We start from the raw sequence: 6507 nt of genomic DNA, 5'->3' as shown, positions 1-6507 counted from the left end.
ACCAAAGTTTTGAAAATTATTTTGAAAATTAACTCGCCTCCGTTTTGAAAATTTGCACGAAAATTCCGTGGAATGGGATCCGCCTGTCGGTACGAGGTTCAACCGTTTCTGGCGCCTTTACCAGGGGTAATTGAACCAAGGATCAATTATGTGCTTTAACTCGACTCAAATATCTGAATTATGCTCTATTTTTCCTAGAATGCAAAAAGAATCAGGCTTGTGCTATGAAATTTTGAAAATAATGCAAGTTTGAGAAACATGATTGCTTTGGAAAATTGAAATATGTTGGAAAAATGATTGAAAAAGTACTTGAAATTGGGATTCTTGGGAAAATCATTGAATTTCATTGGAAATCAGAAATTTGCATTGGAAAATGATTTCTCAAGAAAACTTGAACTTTGGAAAATCGATTTTTGAGATTTGGAATTTTCTTTTCTAAGAAAATGGATTTGAGAATTCTGAGAAAATCAAGAAATTCATTGGAAAATGACCTTTGAAATGGAAAATGGATTCTCAGGAAATTGGATTCTCAGGAAAATGGGAAATCTGAGAAAATCGATTTATGAAAACTTGGGATTTTGAAATTCGAGAATTTTAAAACATTGGAAAATCTTGATTTGGACTTGAGAGATGCTTTGAAATGTCACTTGAAAAATCAGGATTCTGAGAAAATCAGATCCTCAGAAAGACTTGGAAATTCTTGAGAAAACTGAATTTTCTGAAATTGAAATTGGAAAATGAATTTGAAAATAATGCAATTTGAATGATATGAGTGAATGAATATGAATTTGAAAAGGGAATTTCATTGAGGAACTGGGAAATCTTGTTAAAACTTTGAGAAATGCAATGCATTTTGAAGTTAGCCTAAGAGTGTAGGCTGAATGTGGCTGATATAAAGATCATAAATCTTGGTTTTCTTCGTATTCTGACTATGGCCATAAACACGAATCCCACCGAGTTTATAAACTCCATAAAAGCTTGTGCATGTGACATTCATGTAAACCATAGTGGATTCGAAATAAATGCATATGGATCATACATCAGATATTGGAATTTTGCAGAAATTAAACTATATGCAATGCAGCCCTATTCTAAGCAGAAAAGTAACTCTTATTCCAAATATTACATTAATTTTTACATTGAATTGAAATAAAAGCTACATCTTCTTCTTGAATGTTCCTGCAAAACTAGAAAACAAGGTTAGCACAAAAATGTAGGTTTTTCTGAATTTATCCAAAAATATGGGAAATTATCAGATATTATTCAAATATAAACCCAAAATCATACCCCCTTTGATATAAACATGATAAATAATGAATAAATTTTGAAAATAAACTTGAAAATTCGAAATTGGGATCAAAATGACCAAAATACCCCTAATGACCTTGAAATCAGGGTTTTCTGAAAGAATTTTTGTAAATTTTGGAATTTTGAAAATGAAATGAAATAAATCAAACATAATATGATAAAATATGATGATATGCATGAAATTTTGGAGAATTAGAAATTGAAATTTTGAATTTTAGGTCAAAATGGCCAAAATACCCCCGATAACAAGACTATGTCCTTGAAACCAGGGTTTTCTGAAATAAATTTTCCAAAAATGAAAAATGTGAAATGAAAATGACATTGAAATTAACCCTAATATAATTCTATATGCTCATGTATATGATAAAAACCTTAAAATGATGAAAATATCATAAAATATCAAATTTAACCTGATTTTCGCTTGATTTTCGCTTCTGAACTTAAAGATAAACTAACACATGGAGCAAATGAACTTGGAATTAAGCCAAATTTGACATGGACACCTAAAATATCCCTAAAAACATAATAGAGCTGGAAAATCTATTTTTTTGTATTTTTAAATATGGAAATTCATGTAAAAACTTTAAATTTTGTGATTTTTGCCTAAAATGTTGATTCTAAAGGAGATTCAGGATATCAAAATTCCATAAAAATTTCCAAAATTTTATGGGGTGACATAGGACAGTAAGGCAAGGATTTTTTCCTTTTACACTTTTTGGTTTTTACCTATGGTCGGAGTTGTGCCACTCCGGCAAGTCGGATCAGAATCCGACGACTCCAGTAAATGAAGGAAACAGACAGGTTTCGTTAGAAAATGTGGGGAAAATAGTAAATAGATGGAAAAAAGGCTGAAATTGTGAGAAAATGTCCCTAACAAACAGGGAAAAGTTTGATCTTTTGACACCATTGGGATTCGGGTTACAGTTTGGAAAAGGCCATACTGTTATCAGAGACCTAAATCTCTGAGATTTCTGGATATTGAAATCTGTCAGACAGAAATTAAAAATTCGTAAAAAGTACTGAAACAGATTCACAAATTCCCACATTTTGTGAAATGACAAGAAATTATGTTAGAAATAAGTTTTATGATCAAAGTTTTTGCAGAAAGGTTACAGATTGGATGGACGCGGTGCATTAGAGTCTGTCTATACCCTGACAAAGGAAAATCGAGATTTTCCCAGGGGTCTGGGAAATCCGATGTTTTACAAAGGTCAAAACTGCTTGGAAAAAACTCAAAATTTCCAAATCATTAGTAGATTCAATTATGAATCCACTGTGATTTTTTGAGGACAATTCGGATCCCCCACAAGGGCGGTGCTGGAGATTCTTTTCTGCTAAATCAGAAATTGAAATTTCTGGAGGGTTCGAAACCCAATTTGGGGTTTGGAATTATTTAATGGGATTACAAAACCCAAATGGACTCAAATTTTTTTGGTAGGAAACCACAGACACAAAAATATAACTACCACAATTTTTTTTAGGATTTATGAACGAAAAACATACATGAAATAACAATGGGATTTTGCATAAAATCAAGACCTAACTAATTAAACATGTGTTATGACACTAATGAAATGAAAGAGATAAAATATATTAAATACAAAACCTAAAATATGTATCTAGCATGGAAATCAGTAAAATAAAAGTGAACCAAAGGGAGGTATAAACCCTATTTTAATATGGCTATAGGAAGGAAAGATCCGACCCATGTATCGGGTGGATCCCCTTTCTTATATAGCTTGAATCATGAAAAATAGATATTTTCAACAATATGAAGAAAATAACAATGTTATTTCAAATAGAATCAATACAGCATAATGAGGTGATAGGGGGATTACCTTGAGTTAGCTTGGGATGGCTAGATCTAGGAGAAGATCCGAAAGTAATGGCAGCACTGTTGATTAAAATGGCTAAAGTACCGGCTAAAGGGGTGTGTGGTTGTAGTGAAAAGCGCTGGAACCGTGTGGTGTTGATGTTGTACTTGGAGGTGGTGCTGTAGTGGAGAAATGGCTATGATAGTTGGAGCACTGGAGAGCAGCAAACTGGTGCAAGGGAGAGCTACTTCAAGGTTGGGATTGATGGTATTAGCACCAGCAAGAGAGGGAGTTGGGGCTGCTGCCAAAGGGGAACTGCACCAATGGTTGGACTTGCTGCAATGGTTGGTGGGGATCTGTTTGATGGAGTTGGAGGCTACTGTCTTGATGGAGATGGCTGTTGATCCGAGTAGCTGTTGGAGATGTTGTGGATGGCTGAAGAGAAGTTGATGGCTGCCAAAGAGAGAGAGAGAGAGAGATCTACGTGAATGCTTTTGTGTAAATGACTTAGGGCTTGATTAAAATAAAGTACTAAGTTTTTAATCATCAAATCAGCTTAATGAGAGAGGGCTAATGGCTGAGCGTGAATCCTCTTGGAGAATGGAAGGAAGATGGGTCTTAAGGTGGCTGGGCCAAGGTGGTGTTTGATGATGGAGCTGCTATGCTGTTATGGGAGCCTTTGGAAGAGGTGGCACCGGCTGGAGAGGTCACTAACTTAGGGTCTAATAATCTCCTAACCTAAGTTTCCTAATAGGAGATAACCTTGATGAACAGCCCTCTACGTGAATGGCTGGAGGCTAGGGAAGGGAAAGAAGGAAGAAGGAAAGAAGAAAAAGAAGAAAAAGAAAGAAAAGGGAAAAAGAAAGGAAAGAAAGAAAAGGAGGGAAAAAGGAAAAGGGAAAAAAATGAGAAAAAAAAATGGAAAGTGGGGCTGGAGGCTTGGGCGACCACCTTGTGGGTCCCACCTCTCTAAAATGCAAAATAAATAATAAAAAAAAACAAAAATGAACAAATAAAAAGAAAATTGAAAGGAATAAAAGAATATTTTTTTTTAATAAAACAGAAATATAAATGAATGGGCCATCTCAGAGCGGGTCCAAATTCCACTTTTGAAATTCATTTTGACAATTAGAGGGGGTAAAATAGTCTTTTAAGAAAATTTTCAGACAAAACAAGCTATTTTTGGCAGTTTTTATAACGAGCTCGGATTTTGAAGTTCAATACCTCGTTGCGAAGCAAATCCAGTGTAGAATTTGAAAATTTGATTTTGAAAGAAATCCAGACTGTTTTTCTCGAGAAAATATTTCCAAACGAAACGAGCTATTTTTGGCAGTTTTTGAAATGAGCTCGAATTTTGAAGTCCAATACCCCGTTGTGAAGCAAATCCAATATAGAATTTAAAAATTTGAGTTTGAAATAAATCCAGATTATTTTTCTTGAGAAAATATTTCCAAATTTAGACTCTCGGTGGTAAAAATGTCAATTTTGGAAACTCGGGGTTTGAAATTGATTTTTGAAAGCTTTTGAACTTGATCTGGATTGAAATTTATAAAACTAGAGTTCTGGACTTCGAAAATAGAATGAAATGTGATGAAATATTATGAAATGCTGAGAAATGATATGAAATGATGAGAAATGACATGCGAAATGCAGACCCTGAATAAAGAATTTTGGATGTTAGACTCCGATTGACACCTGTACCAATTCAAAAAGCATTAAAATTGATAAAATTTGCAAAATAGCTGAAGAAATGGTTTTCAGGACTCTACTGGGTTAGAGTGACAATGAAAATTGGGGTTCGAGCTGAATTAAACTGAAATGAGCTGGGTTTTAGAGTTTCAGAACTCAAGTGAACTAACCAAACATTGACTCAACTGACCTTTCTGGCTAAATTTTCAAGAAAAGCTGCCATTTTTAGAGAAATAGTACGGAATGGTCACTGAAGCGAAGTGAATTACGAATCTGAGCTGGGTTTGAGCTATAACAAAGGTCAGTAATACTGACATGAACTAAAATCAAAGCTTGAACACTAGCTCAATTGACTGAACTCAGCTCAATTTCAGCTGAAAGAGTTGAAATGGACTAAAATGGGCTCCTGGACACTTAGAAATGGTTTTGAACTGAAACGGGAGCACTCGAACTCCTGGTGAGCTCAAGTTATACTCTGGGGGAGTATGACTGACTATGAATGACTGACTCGGAGATAATTGGCTTGGATTTGAGCAAGAAATGATCCAATTTTGGTAGGAATTGTCAGAAATGAAAATGGTTTGTTCATTATGAGCTCGGATGAGCTTGAGATGACTGATATTCTAACTGTTCTGAACTGACCAATGAGCTTGGTTGACTTCGACTGACTAGGGTCCAGGATGTCCTAGGGGTAAAATGGTAATTTTTCTAATGAAAATGGGTAAAGTGGTGATTTTCTGAAACTGACTCGAGGTTTGACTCCTACACTGACCTAACAGGGTTGGCACTGCACGAGGAGGGTTATTTGAGAATGGATGAGGAAAATTTGGAGTGTTTACAGATGCCCCTCTTTGCTACTAAGTCGGCTTGAAGACGAGCTTAGCGGCAAAAAAAAACACACCAAATTTGGGCTATAAAAATGCCCCAGTTAAATGGATTTGACTGGATATGAAAATATTAGCCCTTATGAAAATGGTAGATATGAAATGGAGAATGAAGAGGAAAGAATTTACTTCGAAAGAAGTGAGATTCAGGTTTTGCCCTTAACCTGGATGGGACGGAAAATTCCTCGTGTAGAAACGAAGCTCAGGTTTAACCCTTAACCTGACCGGAAAATGAAATACCTCATCAAAATGAGGCTCAGGTTTGTACCCTTATCCTGATTGGGTGGAAAATGAATGAAATCCTCGAAGGAAGAAACCATGATGGAACCTTCGGATTTCTGCACAATGAATCCGATAGGGGTTTTGAAAAAGGATGAAATTGGGGTCCCTAAAGCTTGAAAAGGAGTTTAATTTTGGGCGCCTCATTGCTGAGACTAAATAACTTTTGAAATTGATGACCTTTTGCGAGAAAATTATTGGTGGCTTAACCTCAAGCCGAAATTGGACTGTCTATGGTGGGACAGTGGGGACACAGGGAAGTGTGCGAATCTGAGAGCCCATGTGCTCAGATTATACCAACAGAAGAGAAGGAACCTTGAAAACTCCCGTTATCAAGTCCTTAAAAGGGATAACAACTGATGTCAGGATGCGCCAAAGATGAACCTCAAGCTCTCGCTTCACGACAGGATGACTAGAAAATATTGGCAAAATGTTGAAAATTGTTGTTGATTCAAAATAATTGAAAATGATGCACATTGTTTTGAAAATATTCTATTTTTTCTACCTGAAGTATTACCTTCGACTGGGCTTAA

Source organism: Nuphar pumila, chromosome 8 (genome assembly GCF_984573655.1).
Source record: "Nuphar pumila chromosome 8, dmNupPumi1.hap1.1, whole genome shotgun sequence".
NCBI classification, from domain to species: Eukaryota; Viridiplantae; Streptophyta; class Magnoliopsida; order Nymphaeales; family Nymphaeaceae; genus Nuphar; species Nuphar pumila.
This window is presented reverse-complemented; position numbering follows the sequence as displayed.